General features: G+C 36.8%; 1 protein-coding gene across 1 annotated transcript in view; it reads right to left on the bottom strand.

Moving 5' to 3' along the window:
* The window catches only part of LOC117241929 (fibrillin-1-like), a 235,120-nt gene that overhangs the window by 215,641 nt on the left and 3,125 nt on the right, over nt 1-16,354 (bottom strand). The gene's annotated exons all lie outside the window — the stretch shown is intronic.

The following is a 16,354-nucleotide window of genomic DNA, read 5'->3' as shown; positions in this document are numbered from 1 at the left end:
GCCGAGTCGCCATCGCGTGGGTGAGCGATCCTTGCGCCGTGTAGGCCGATTCCAATGCGACTGCAATTTTCTTCTAAACGGAATCGCTCGTCGATTCATATTTTTTAATCTTCTTCTAATTCTCCTAACATGTATCTTTGTTTCTAAAAATTTTATTAGAGTCTATTGTGTATTTATTACGTTGTGGGACGAAAGTAATTGCGTTGGAAATGACGTTTGAGAAACGTAATTAAGGCTTGGTAGTAATTTGCACAGATAACGTTGTAAGAGGTTCGTCATTGTACTTAATCGCTGCTTCTATTATTATAACGTGATATCCTCGGAAAATAATATTGACGATATAATAACATAATACAATCGTATTCCAAAATGTTTATTGCATTTTTGAAAAACATTTTTCATTTCTTTCGTTTCCAATTTCTTAAATCTGATTTCTTCTTAAATGATCTTATATCGCATATACGATATAACGATTCGTTAGAATTCTATTCAAACAACATACTTAATCATTCACGGAATACCAAAATCGCTAACATGTTACACTTAACTGTGTATTAGCTACGTATCGATATTATTTTACGTTTCCCCTACAATATACAACAACATCACACAATTTTATAATATAACGTCATTAACGAGTTGAAATAATTCATTACCACTCGATGGACCAGCGACTCTCCGATAATATCTTGCGACAAACATTCGCGTGAATTAGCGTGAAAAATGTTTCAGCTACGTCTCGCATTAATCGACCGAAGTGCACGCATTATGCAAATTGATACTCGCGCAAAACGTCAGCTCGTAGAAACGTCACCGTGCAACGTTTCATAAATTCATCGAGATACGAGTATACAGTGGCTCGCGAAAGTATTTGAACACGAGAGAATTTTTTTACAAATATACATATTGTACACATTAACCAAAACTTTCGAAACTTAATTAGCGTCATTAGCGAACACGACTATCGTGATCGTAGCAGTAAAATTTGAAATCGATCCGGAAGAGTGTATATAGGGATTACAAGGCACTTATTGCAAACATACACTTAATGAAAAATTAGTATGCACAATGAATAATGGTGTTAGACGTACAACAGAACTAAAAATAGTTCCTCCATATATCGTGACTTATTGATACAGCGAATAATTGATTGTTCAGACACTTTGGTGATCTTCGCGAAACGTATGCTTTTAACGAACATCTTGTATCTTCTATGTACATTTTCAAATCTGTTTCAAATTTTCTCGCTATAATCATGACAGTTGTGTCTCGTTACAGTGCTGATGAAATTTCAAAATATTTTGTATATTAGAAATGTACATAGGAAATTTCTAAAAGTGTTCGAATACTTTCATGAGCCACTGTACCTACCCTTCTAATCTCTCTCTCTGGTAAGCTGTACCTACTAGAGGCTGCTTTATTTCTTCGTTCCACATATCCATTTTATTTCTTGTTTCCTTGCGTTTCTCCGTTCCTCCGCATAACTTGTCGATACGGCGGCCTCGTTGTTTCGCGCTGTCTGTGCAGCGATATGCAAATAATACGAGCGGCCACCGCAAAATCCGATTGGAGGCGATGCGCGTGCGATTTTGCGGTCGCTGATAGCCCTCTACACGCGAAGGAAAAGTGTTCGTTTGTCGACAGCCACGGGATTACCTGAATTCATTGGTACGCCTCAGAAATTGATTATTGACCAAGGCGCGGAATTTGTTTAAACGTTATTACGCCCGTTAATCAGCCAATCCGTTGTTTCCAGATTTCTATTAAAATTGTCGTTTCCTATTAAATCGCGATGAAGACATGGTATTTGCAAGCCGGTGCTTCCCAACCCCTCGTTTCTCCCCTCACAATTAATCGGAATCATACGCATTGTTGAAAACTTGTTAGTCCATAAAATCTGGATCGTTTTAACGGCAGTAAAAAATTGTTGTAATCAGCGATGACCATCGTGGCAGTTGGCGTGTTAAGAACTAATGAAAATATTTTATTCCTATGTCTCCTCCAAGTTATACAAGCGCAGCTTACGTCGATGATTATAAATGTAACATTATATCCACTATAACACCGATAACTTGTTTGATTATATAAATGAAGGGGCGGACAGAATTTATGTAGCATAAGAAAATTTATTGCCGCTATTAACTTGTAACTCGTAATTTGCAAAATTCGACCAGTGACATCGACTTAATTATGCAAAGGGGTCTAACAACGATTCCGTCTTCTTTATTCTATAATTCCTTCATTCATCCTGGAAGACGCAACTATTATACTTCTATATACGGACACAACTATATACAGTATGTCCGTTATGTGTGTACGTGCGATTATTTCTGTAACTGCCAAAGATACGAACAAATATTTCATTGAGAGAAGATTGAAAACAGAGAACATTGGAACAGCCTTTGAAAATCACTCGAAATATCGAATAGATCTTTCTATTTCTTATTGGCTATTCTTGTCTAAAGGTCTAAGACCTTTCTAAAACACTAACTATACGTGCGATTCACATACGTCGTTTTACAAATATGACCTCTGAAAGTTGATGTGCCTATGGCATTAACGTTACCCAATGTACACCACGAGGATGTTTCTCGGTCGAACTTTGTGCACCATGATGGCTCTAGAAAAAACCGATTTTTTACATATGTGTGTGTGTATGCGTTTGAAGAAAATGTAACATCTGGTTTTAGTCGATTAGGAACACGCTTATGAAATTGTTTGCACACTTTGCGATAAGATAAATATCCATCGCCTCGAAGTAATACAAATTCAACTAATCCTTATTTCTTATGTGAAATCAACGTATTAGAACGAACTTCTTCATTTTATTCCAATTGCAAGATTGCAACAATACGTAGGCGTTAATGGTGTTGTGCAATCACACGGCGACGAATAAACAGAATCGAATCCACGTGGTTCGATTGTTTTTATCCTACAAAAGCAACGCGGATTATCGGATAGCCTTTTAAGGTGCACATCGAGTGACGCAAATATCGGCGGCACGTCAACTTTCAGAGGTCGTATCTCTAAACCGGTGTATGTAAATTACGTGTGTTTTGGAAAGATCTCGATATCAGCTGCAAGATTGTACGATAAAAAATTTAGGGTCGCGTTCAAAAATTCAAGAGCGATGTTCGCATGTGGCGCCAATGTTATTTAAAGATGAAACAATTATCATCGTAATATACTGCCCCCGATATCATACAACTTTCGTATAAAAAATAGTAGGCACTTGAAACAAACATATGGTATACCAACTTTTTTTTTCATTCTTTTCTGCAGAGATATAATGCTACATTTATTAAAAACAGAGCGCAGATTTTTATGCAAATTCATATTTTTATGAACACAACTAAGAGAGTATTATCTAACCAGGGACTTGTTTTGCTTACCAAATATTCTAACTATAACTACTACACTTTGGTGGTTGTACATATTTTAGCATATTACGCGCATGCCGTGAATCTTTGCACCGTTGAATTTTACATAAACGAATAAAAATCGCAATGTAATTATAACATTGATAACTTGCTTATATAAAGGCGGACAGAGTTTATGCGGCAACCAACTATAAGAAAATTTATTACCGCTATTAACTTGTAACTTACGAAATTTCGCTAATAGTATCAACTCAATTATGCAGGAGGGTCCAGCATCGATTCTTTCGTCCTTAATTCTACAATTCCTTCGTTCACCCTGCAAGGTGTAATTACTTCCACATACGTTCGTTTCTTTCCCCTCGTTTTCCACTGCCGGAACGGTCAAAGAAAACGCAGTCGACTTTCAAAACTTCGCAATACGCGTGTACAGTCGTCGGGTATTAGCCGATTTTCGCAACAAATCGCCGCTACGCTAACAAATTACAACGTCGTTATTCAAAATGAAATTACATCTGTATCACGGCTAGATACGATAACGATAGAGAAAACCAATCGTCCGCTTGATTACAGGCGATCGAAGACAGAACACACGTTCGAGAACTAGTGGTAATTTTCCTTTCACGTTAGCCGGTATGTTTAAGTTATGACGCGCCGATAGTCTATGAAACGACGCCTCGTCACGACAGGAAGAAGTCACTTTGCTGTTCGCGACTTTTCGCTCCGTATTTAATAGACCGGTTCGCTGTATATGTACTTTCGCAAAGCAATCGGCGCGGTATCGCGTGAAAGTCGCTGGGGCTACCAATGGCAACGTATAGTCTAGCGTTTGATTAATGAACGCGCCGTAAATTGATATCCCGACACGTACGAGCGGCGATTTTCGCATTAACCATTTGACATTGTTATCGATCACCGATGTAATTCCATCGTGATTACGATCGGTTTCTTAATCATTCAATGACTGGTTTTGGCTCTTTTAACCTGAATGTGTGGTTAATACATTAGATAATAATCGCTTCAGTGATATTTTATTTTCTTTTATAAATGCTAGTGACATGTATAGCTTGTAATAAAATGAAAAATGATATTTTAGATTAGACGTCAAATTTTAAATAAATCAGCAAATAAATCGAATAAATCGGAGAATTATTTTTAGCGGAACTTGCTTTAACCCTTGCACTCGATATTTTATCACTGTTATATCATTATAAGCGCAGTGACGGATACAACTTGTAATAGAACGAAAAATAATATTTCGAATTATGTTTCTGTAGTTGTTTTAAATTTTTGTCGAATAAATCAGAAAATTATTTCTAGTTGAACTTGTTTTCACCCTCTGATTGCTAGCCACTATGACCAGCTATTTGTGTTTGTAAAAGAATTAAAAATAGCGACTCTCAAGAAAATATAATTGTGTCGAAAAGTTTGCAGGGAACAAATTTCATGAAAAATCAACATGCGAAACTTTGAAAAATCTAATGACGTGTTATAAAGCTGAATAAATTTGAAAAAATAAAGTACCTCAAAGCGTTTCACGATGTTTGTCGAGCAATTATTCCAATCCATCGAGAACGATGAACGTCAGTTGTATCGAAATATTAACCCGCATGGCAAGTATGTATAAAATGCCTAATGTACACTCGCACGGTATATACGCAAATATCGTTCCGCTTAAACTAACTTCCCAATGGATCGGAATTTCCATTAAATATTCATGGAATTTTATACGTGACCCAGTAATTGAAACTTTACGCTACTGGAGAATATCACAGTGCTCTCACCGTAGCCAAACAAATTTGGCAACCAATCAGATAACGAAATGAAGAAGAAATCTAGTATCTTATACTTGATAAACGATGGAATATTTTATTAGTTCCAAGAGAATTATGATACCTACTCCTATACCTATATCCTATGTAGAGTTTGTTCTAAAGTACAATGTTCGCCTTTCGAATTTTATTTTCTACCTATTTTACAATTTGAAATTTGGTAAATGCATTCGAAATATTTCATTTTTTACGAAAAGAAAAATCCAAAACGCTCTTCGACAATTGATGATTTTTTCAATTGAGTTCAAGTATTTTTAAGAATTTACAAACTAGAGGAAGTGCAGCATATTTGGAATACCAGTTTGTTTAAGACGAATAATAATTATGGCGGAGGATACAAATAAAACTGCATAATATCATAGGGAAACTAATAAACTTTTACATCTCAAACTATCGGTAACCGTGAAAAAAGAAAAGTATGTGAAGCTTCGAACTAATTGAAAAATGAAATAAGATATATTCCAATTACCCTTTTTATAAATTTATAAAATTAAAGAAACGACAGTATACTACAGTATAGGAACGATCATCTCATGTAAATATCGATTCTAGGTCTTAAACTTTATACACATAATCAACACATTCACGGTATAACCATATTTCGCGCACGAAACACTGCAGCCACTCGTCTCTTTTGTCTTCGCTGTAATTCACATTGCAGAAGAGGTACGCAGCATCCTTCTTAGTAGATTTTCCCTTGGTATTTCGAATTAGCAGCATCGCGTTAAAACTTAAAATTCCACGTCAAATTTCGTATTTTCGAAATATTTGCAAGATCATCACGAAATCATGGAATTCATAGACAAATGAGTAGATTCAATAATTTACTCTGAAGTTTTGGCATATTTTAACCATAATTACAATGAATACTTGCATACTTGCTGAAAGTCTTTTACAAACCAACGTCTTCTCTCTCTCTCTCTCTCTCTCTCTCTCCATGTCACTAGTTAACAAACCACTGGACCCTGTTATTTGTTACAAATTAGACAAAATTATTAACAAATAGATACTCCGGTATCCCAAACATGGAGCACTTTCTCCACCAATATCAGATAATAAATATCTTTGCACGTCACAATGGCAAGTTTCGTAATAAAAATCAAACGTTAAGAGTAAGTATTACGAATATTATTAGTGAAATTAAAATGTTAAATTACCGTATAACACGTTTACTTATTTTAATGCCATTAGACTCGCCAGACTTGAAATATGGGCATGTATTTATAAGTCACCCTGTATTAAAACAAAGCCAAGAAAAAAGCTAAGAATCCTTCATACTCTATATACGCATCATCTTCCAAAACACAAACAACCATCTTCCCCTCTATAACTCAATCCAAGATACAAACAAACTTTCACAGAGAGTCTCCCTCGTCGGCGCGCGTACTTACATACACCAGGCACCAGGAGCCATCTAAAATACTCGTCTCCCCTTATAGATCACGTGCATCTCCACGGAGACACTTTATTCTGCTCGTCAGCTACTACGAGCGTGCGTGCTTTGACGTGAGAATAAAAGTGAAATCAGAGTGAATCCGACAGATCGTGCGACCACGCAGTCGATAATCAGCCGGCAATAAAGTTGTAAAGCGTCGCACGCCGCACAGGAATGTCGTTTCCGTGGGCCGTGACCCGTGGCTTTCGTAGACTACTCCGGTTTATCGGTACGTGCATCTGGTATTTCCGTCTGCAGTTTCGTCTACTCTTTTCGGCGGAAAAGAACCACTAAAAAACCGCGAGATTACTTTTGACGAATTGCTCGCGCAAAATTCAATACGATGCTGTGCTGTTTCGACGCGATCATCCGACGTCCACCGGTAGAGAGTTGTTTGCACGAAGATACGAACAGTGGTGGGTCGTTTGAATCCGAATTTCAATGTTCTTCGATATTGCGACAAATTTGAAAAATTCCGACATTTCAAAATATCAAAAGTCTTAATAAATCTCAGCATTTGTACGTTTCTGTGATTATTGGAAATCACGAGGAATACGAATTAAGGAGGACGTTTGGATCGAAATTTCCATGATTTTCAATAGCGTAAAAAATTCTAGTCACTGATGGTTCGATATCTGAAAATATCGAAAGTCTTAGTAGATCTTGAACTTTTTCGATTCCTATAAATACTGGAAGTCTTAAAAGCTATTAAAAGTACTAGAAGTCTTGAAAATTTCGAAAGTTTGATAAATATCCAACGCTTTATGGAAAATACAGGGTGGTTGGTAACTGGTGGTACAAGCGGAAAGGGGGTGATTCTACGCGAAAAAAGAAGTCGAAAATATAGAATAAAAATTTTTTTTTTTTAATTTTTCCATCGAGACAACGATCTACAGTGAGATCCGTTATAACGTACCGCAGGCGTACCGAGCGAAAATTTAAAGTCGATTTTCTCGAAAACAAAGCCTCAAACGAAAAATTTTTATTCTATATTTTCGACTTCTTTTTTCGCGTAGAATCACCCCCTTTCCGCTTGTACCACCAGTTACCAACCACCCTGTATATTGAAGATACTATTTTGTAATATGTCAAAGCTAAAATGGATATAATACATGTAAGAAGTTCCAAATATGAATTATTACCTTTAAAGACGTAAGACGATGTGAGATTTAAAACTCAAGATTTGAAAATTATCTAATATAGCTACTGGGCGTCAATTTTATTTGACAATTCCTTTTCTTTTTAATTCTATAGTACAATAAATTTCATGCCTGAACTATTTTGTGGCTGCATTTTACAAAAGTAACGCCAAACTGACGATATAGGCGTCATTCTTTATGCTCCTCGTATCAGGGCGAAGATTAACATAAAAATATAACTTGTTCGTTGTCTGCTCGACACTTGAAAAACTATGTGCATTAAATAAACAAAATTTATATTTCTACTAACTAGAATAAGTATTTTAATATAGTATACTAAAAAACGACCAATTGGTTGTACAAATGAATAATCTTAAAGAATAAACTTTTTGTGAGTGAGATTCAAAGTTTACTTAAAAAAAGGTACAACAAGTTGTTCAATCAAAACATTCGTCGTTGCTTTCTATAATTTTAAACCGTCCATCGAGTGATGAATTCCGCCACGGAAAAATGCTGTGTCTTCGGACAGGAACCAGTCATCAAGTCATTTTCGTACCTGATTCGTTAATTGGAAACGCATATCGGATAAACCATGTCGTATCGATCTGAACTGGTAGTAATCCAAAGGAGTAATGTCTAGTGAATAAGCTGGCTTGCTCGCAGCAATTTCACAAAAAGTTCTACTTTGTCCGTCAAAGCTACAGAACGCAACGACAAATACTTCGATCGAACAACTTGCGGTATCTTTCTTTATATAAACCTTGAATTTGACTGAAACATTTGGATTATTCGTTTGTACGCGTAATGCAAAGAGCGATAATCTCTCGACCACCATGATGTTCAAATATCAATACGAGCCGCTGTATGTATTAATTAAAATCTTGTACCAACATCAATTAACGATGGAAAAGAACAAACAGAAGCTGGAGATAGAAAGAGAGTAAATTGTCGAAAAAGAAAATAACGATGGAACATTGTGTAAAGTCGCATGGATTCTCATAATACAGCGTTTTATAGAGGCAGGATCTATGGTATATTGTGTATCTATATCGTACACATACAGTGCGCGTGCAAAGTATTGCCAGATGTGAGATCTACCAGGCATGGAACCAGCGATAAAGTTGCTGGTACGTTGATACTGAAATCTTTCGTTGATGATAATTGATTATATTTGTACGAGCTACCGAACCGTGCAATTTACAGTTAATACAGCAATGATAAGCTGCGGACTGGAGTAAAATTGTTAATTTCATACACGAATGAAAATGCATGTTTACTAACTAACTGCGTTATTTGTAGAGAAAAGTTAATTGATATACCGTACATCCAATTTAAAATAATTGATTCTTGAAATATCGCGAAAGTAATAACTATTTGTATAAAAGCTTGATAATGGAGAGGAGAGTGAAATGTTACATTTGAACTTTTACATTTGAACGGCGCGGCTCTTAATTGCTTCCGAACAATTCGTATTGTAATAACGTATGTCCCTTATTTATATTTAGCTTTCGTACATTTTGAATCTGTTAACTCGGAAGAACGAGCCAATTTATCATTTGAATTTTTAATATCTATGATATCATAACTTCCTTATTTATGGACGCCTTATATCTTAACTTGACTTTTCACTGTTGTTGAAGATATATTACATTCTTGTTCGGAAGAATAAAAATCGACCCACTTCAAATGGATTTGTTTCTATCGATTTTTGATTTCGTGATTATTGGACTGTTTGATTAAAGGATGAATCTAAAGCTAAACTGCTATTAACCGCCATTAAGGGGGGGGGGGGGTAAGGTTAATTCGTACAAAATAAGGCATGTTTTTGTGAATTATTTGTGACGACACAGTTAAAATCTCCTTATTAAAACCAATATTACATTAAAGTATGACATTCGAAGAATATTGTATAAAATTTTCACGGAGAAATATTAAAAAATACGGCAATGGCAGCAATTATTCGGACGTGTCTCGGAAAAAAGGTAGAATTGCGGTGCCCCTGATAACTTGGTGCTGGATTATCTGAAATAAAAAAATCAAATTTCATTCGTTAGGTAACAGTTTTCCCCAGGTAATGCTGGGAGGGTTTTTCGAAATTTCAATTCTTCACTTTTTTGTCAGACTTTGAAGAGATAAATTAGCTGATTTTGCGAAAATTTGCGGCTAAGTTTCCCTTCAAAGTGTTCCAAAAAAGTGAAAAATTGGAATTTCGAAAAACTCTCCCAGCGTTACCTGGGGAAAACTGTTACCTAACGAATGAACTTTGATTTTTTTATTTCAGATGATCCAGCACCAAGTTATGAGCAATTCTACTTTTTTCCGAGACACGTCCGAATAATTGCTGCCATTGCCGTATTTTTTAATATTTCTCCGTGAAAATTTTATACAATATTCTTCGAATGTCATACTTTAATGTACTATTGGTTTTAATAAAGAGATTTTAACTGTATCGTCACAAATAATTCACAAAAACATGCCTTATTTTTGTACGAATTAACCTTACCCTCCCCCCCCCCTCCTTAATAAGAGAGATCACTGAAATTTGACATTTATTTACAAACTGTTGTTTCTTCTCAACTTTCTTTAAACTCTCCGTCGTACGTATTCGCACATTTTATTCAAATGCCATCACATTTTTGCACCTTCGTCTTTCTTGTATTTTTTCGATTCTAAACTACGTATTATTAATATCTAAAAGAATAAAAGAAAATGAAAAGTTTCCTGTTCGCCTGTCCCATTAAACAACTTTATGGAAAAAGATCAGCAAAACTTAAATAGTAAACTGTTTAATAACGCGTGCACATTACCTTTGCCCGGCTCCATTAAGCGTCTACGTGTCCGACTAACTTCTAATTATAGACATAAGGATTAAATTAAGCAAGTTCCTACAACCGGCTGTACGCGTCTGATATTACCGATGCTTAACATACTGCCACGAAACGATGATCAAAATATAATCGCCGTCGCGCCTAACGATACGGCTCGAGCTTAACACTTTTACCAGCAGCATAAATTAGTCGTGTTATTGGTGTCATTAAGTTGCTTCGCGTCCCTGCAGTGGCTGTACCCCCTCTATGGTGCACCCTGTTACCATTTCTCTGCGGCTACGATGCCGTAAATAAAGGTGCTCGTCAGAAAAAGGGCCGGTTCCTACCGCCCAAACTGAGGTGACAAGAAAAGTGAGAAAGAAAGGTCGAACAAAGGAACTTGTCTCTGCTACAGTTCCCGAGCTTTCATATCTCCGTCTCGCTCTTGTCTTAACAAGCAAAAAGATTTTTAACCCATTAAAAATCAACGTTGCCTTAACGCAACATTCCCTTTGTTATCTCTCTCAATCACTTTATTCAACTCTATCGAACTTTGATACATATTAGCTTTTCTATTGTAGTATGTCCAGATACGTATGACGCAATCGTTAATTATTTTGAATAATTATAAAAATTAATATAACTCTCTTCTACCGAGCTTTACTGGTTTTATTTATTTAATTTTGTTGTATAATTTTCAGAACGCGTGAATAAATTAGCGATTAGATTTGTGAAAGAGATAGGCAATGATAATTATTGTACAATTACGGTTTTTGCGAATACGATAGAAAAGTTAAATAAAATTCGTCGTTGCTAAGCATTGAACGGAGATGATAGGTTCTTCTTTCATCTCCAAATTTCCCATAAATGAACAGAGATTCACAGTCTGCTAATCAAAGATGATTACCAACATCCTCCGTGCCAAAACATATTCGCGATATAATTGCAGAATCTCATCCATGTCTCGTTCTTTTCGTTCGTCCAGGAAGGTTACATGGCGACGTTATGTTATAAATGTATGTGAATTCTGCTTTAACGAACGTTTATGCGAGGGCATAGCACGCGTCTCTGTCAACCACTCAAGAAGCTCGCAAAGGTTCGCGAACCACTTGCGCACCCACGGATGCGTGTCTGTACAGAAAGAAAAAGAGAGAAGAAAAAGAAAGAAAATTGAAGTAGAGAGATTCGCGACGGCTCAAAGGAAACCGTTTCTCAGCCTTATTCTCCTCTTTTTTCCTTCTTTTCTCTTCCTTTTCTTTTCTTTTCACACCTCGATTCGTGACAAGGGATAAGTAAAAGAAGGAAAGAAACCGTGGAATAAGAAGGTTCGATCGACGGGAAATCTTTGAACGTGTTGAAAACGGTAAAACAGACGGCGAAGCGGGCGAAACGTTGGGACGGAATCGAATAGTAAAAGGGAATCCATAAAATGGAGTCCGATTGACGGCGACCATGGAGGGAGAAATGTACCACGAAGACGTTACGTCTGATCGTAAAAAGAGAAGGAAAGGAACGGTGAAAGAGAAACGATATTTCGAATCATCGTTGAGGCTTGACGGGCTGGAAGCCGCATAACGCGTCTCTCTTCTATTCAACGATTTATCCGCTGGCCTCTGGACGGAGAAAGAAAAAAATTCCAGGATCGAGGACCGCTTTAATTCCTTTCGATCGTAAGCAGAGATCTTTAGCGTTCGGGAAAATAAGGAAAATGATCGAGTGCGAGGATACGCAGTGCTACGTAAGTATTGAAGATTAAATGACAAAGTAATTAATAATTCGTTTTCATTTCTTACTTGATACTGAAAACGTGTTAATATGAATTATAGAATAATAGCTAATAAAATGTCCTTCAAATTTCCCTACGTTTCACTACTTATTCTGTAATTAATATTAACGTGTCTATTCCTTTCAATACAATTATACGTGGTATATTTTATCCATGATATACGCGTTCGTCTTTAGATAATTATCAAAGAACAAGTGGTATAAATGACAAAGTCTCTAATTGGAGAAAATTTTAGGCAAAATTAAATCCTGGTAGAAAAATTTATATATATTTCATTTATGTATGTATAATCATTTTCTAAATCGAACATTCCAGATTCCTGAAACTCTAACAGATGATTAACGTATGTACTATATGTATCAAGGTCTACGTTGTTGTCTTCCTCCCACCATCAACTTACTACAAATTCGTCAGCCGAGAAAGATTCCTTGAAAAGAAGAACCAGAACTGAGAAAGATGATAAAGAAGAAACAGTAGCCACGCCGTGTTATTTGTTGCTCGCTGGACGAGCGTCGTTAAAAATGACTCTATTAATTCGAAGGATGATTTAACGAAGTGACAGCAGTTGCGTCGCATGACCGGTGTGCACCCCCTCTTTCTTCGTCCATTGGTGCCTCTTATTTCGTGACGTTTGGATAACTTAAGGTTGCCTCTGGCGAGCTCCTCCTGCGCTTTCGACCCTCGTCCGCTAATAGCAACAAGTTACTTCTGACCCGTCAGCGGGACAGACCCTTGCGACGCCTCTATATTTAGCCCGGGTCGAACCACTAGAGAACGGCGAGAAAACACAAAAGAAAGCTGGCGAGCGGAGGAGAGCGCCGGCGAAACGAGTGCAAAGGGGACATCGTGATATCTCGCCGCGAAGATTCTGCCGGCCTGCGGCTTCTGGCTCGCAGCTGCTACCATGTCGCGGTAAAAACAATGTACATAGATACGCCAGACAAGCCGAAAGGATGGCAGCCTCGCCCTGCTGACACGGTCAGTCCGAGGATGTCCACCAGATCTGGATAAATTCCTCCGAATTTCTTCCTGTCGCGTACGCAATTCACATAGTGATTTCGGCAACGTACACAGGCACGCGAAAATGTTCCAACACTCGTGGCAACTTGCCCTTACAGCGAAGATGTTTATGCAAATTCGTATTTTTATGAATATAATTTAGAAAACACAGTACGTAGGTGGAAGAGTGTTTTATCTACTAAATATCGTAAAAGGTACTATACTATGGACGTTTTATATATTTTCGCATACTATAAGCTTACAATATCGGCATTTTCAAATTTCCTATGAACGCACAAAAATGCGTAGCGTAGTTGTTCTGGAGAAAAGTTGAACGAAATGTTTGTTCGAATAACGGGAAAGGAAATTTTTTGGACAAGTTTATCGGATCTGAAACGACGCAATGGAACGAAATGATGGCACGGGGATCGATTAATGCAAAAAAAGTCGTAGGGTTTTGTTTGAAAAATAAAGTGGACTTTGCAACTGCGCCGATGCACTTTTGAAAACAATCGCACCACACGATACGTAGAACTTGACAAAGGATGCAAAATTTCCCTCCGTATTTTTTTTCTATCTGCAGTAGAAACGGAGTTGTAATCTGGCTCGATTATTAGATTCATCCTGTCTAAACACGATAAATGTCTTGTTAGAGGAACTAAAGTAATCTATCTCGTATAACAGATTAAATAGGACTCGTGAGGAGGTTTTCGTAAGTATGAAGGTAAAGTTTTAATAATATTGTGTCGAGAATAATTTTAAGGCCGTAAAAATAGCTCCAAGAACGGCTCTCATATCGTTCATGTTACAACGTATTACTTGCAATTTGATGTCGATCTACAGCAGAACTGCCTAAGCCAAGCCCCGGAGCTTACTATATACATATTACCATAATATAGCAGATGACTGATGCGACGTTATATGGCAGAAATGTGTATTAACGAGCACGATTTTCCTGTACCTACATGGTTACGGTAAATACAAGGTATTTCTTCCATAAATAATATCGATTTGAATATTATTCGATATAATATCGGGTAACCGAGAAAGTTCTTGCCCTTTTTAGGCTTATCTCTGTTGATTAAAACGTCAAGAACTTTCTCGATTGCCTGATATTTAATGGATGAAATAAGTGTCTGTTTAAGTTCCATTCTTTTAATCGTCTTCGTCGAGATACGAATTTGCATGGATATTCGCAATGTATTCGTTAGAATGCTAATGACATTGAAAAATGTTTCATGTATCGGTCATAATATGTTGAGTAAAAAGTTTCTATGAAGCCACTGTATGAAAAACGAAATGCGCTCTCATTAATCCTTCGAAGAAGAAAAGTAAAAAGCAAACACGCTTCCGACGTAATAACACTCGATTCGAGGAAGTACCGCACGTTTCGTAGTCGGCGTCGAAACTAGGACTTCACGGAAACGCGAATGAAAAAGAAGGAATTTTACGAAATGACGAGAAGAAGGGATGCTTCTTGCGCAAGTGTGGAGAGACAGGTCTCTCGTTGTGCTGCCTCGAAGCTCGTAACATCGGTGAGACCGGAAACGAGACAATAACAGATCGTAGCTTAGTCAGAAACGATACTATGATCTACTTTTCGAAAAGATTGAAAAAATGATAGACAGAGAAATGGATACGTGGCGATTTGAATTCCCTAAATGCTTTAAAAAATATTATTTCTATGTTCCAGCTCATTTATCGCTTTCGTACTGAGACGATCTTTTGTACGATAAAAATTAATAGATTTTATCTAATATCTACGTTCACGACACTTTTAAGCGATTATGGGTTAAATAGAATACCTGATATCTGTCTTGCAACAAAATAACAAAGAAATAACGAAGAAGAAAATAACGATCAATTTAGAAAATAACTATAATAGTAATACGATTAAATATAAAACATATGCAGTTTCAATTTTTCCTATAGGAAATAAATATCGACAGTTGTGTTACGTATGATAAAATTTATAGTACACTATGTTTGTTGCCTCGCCCGATACTTCCTTTTTAATCTACTAATTCTTAATCATTAACGTAATAATATAAATTTATGCGATTGTCTTGCAGGTGTTATCGACGATCAGTAAACTCGACAAAGTGATTCACCGCAATGGTATTGCACAGAAGCGTGAAAGAGGAAGAAAGTTGGCCACGTTGTTGAACGCAATTCGGCTATCAAACGGAGAAGTTGGCATGAGAAAGCGCAAAGCCGCGCCACCACAACCTGGTAATGAAGTTGGCAAGTAGAGATACCAAGTCGACGTTTCCAATACCGCGGAACTCCGCCTTTTCTACGTTTTAAATCGACGATGGTAAAAGCATAGGAAAATTGTTTTAGGAACGATGGAAATTTCGCGCAGAACGACACTACGATCATAGTGTTCGATGAATTTTTGCTACAGACGCGTTAACTCTAAGTCTACGCTTCAAGCCGTATCCGCACTTAAAAGAAACGAGTCTTTTACTATGGCTCACGAAATTGTTTGAATACTTACCATAGACAACTTTTATACAGGGTGGTTTTTATAAAAGAAGTCGAAAATATAGAATAAAAATTTTTTTTTTAATTTTTTTAAAAATCTACAGTGAGATCCGTTATAACGAGACGCGATGAAGTGCGCGCGTACCGAGCGAAAATTCAAAGTCGATTTTCTCGAAAACAAAGCCTCAAACGAAAAATTGTTATTCTATATTTTCGACTTCTTTTTTCGCGTAGAATCGCCCCCTTTCCGCTTGTACCACCCTGTATATTAAGTTGTCCGAAAAGTGCCTTTCTTTTACAGACACGTCTTTTACAACGATGCATCTTTATATAATACAAACATGAAACTTAATCTGTCGAACGTTGTGATCTTTATTTCGATAGAACAAAATCGATCATACGTAATTCGATAAAATAATATAAAACGGAAAATGCTGTGCATCCATTATTTCCTTATAAAAACGAAAGAAACTTTTTGGACGACCTAATATA

The sequence above is a fragment of the Bombus vosnesenskii genome, unplaced genomic scaffold (genome assembly GCF_011952255.1).
Source record: "Bombus vosnesenskii isolate JDL3184/JDL3185 unplaced genomic scaffold, Bvos_JDL3184-5_v1.1 scf7180000016262, whole genome shotgun sequence".
NCBI classification, from domain to species: Eukaryota; Metazoa; Arthropoda; class Insecta; order Hymenoptera; family Apidae; genus Bombus; species Bombus vosnesenskii.
Note: the sequence above shows the minus strand (reverse complement) of the source record. Positions and strands in the feature narration are given on the sequence as shown.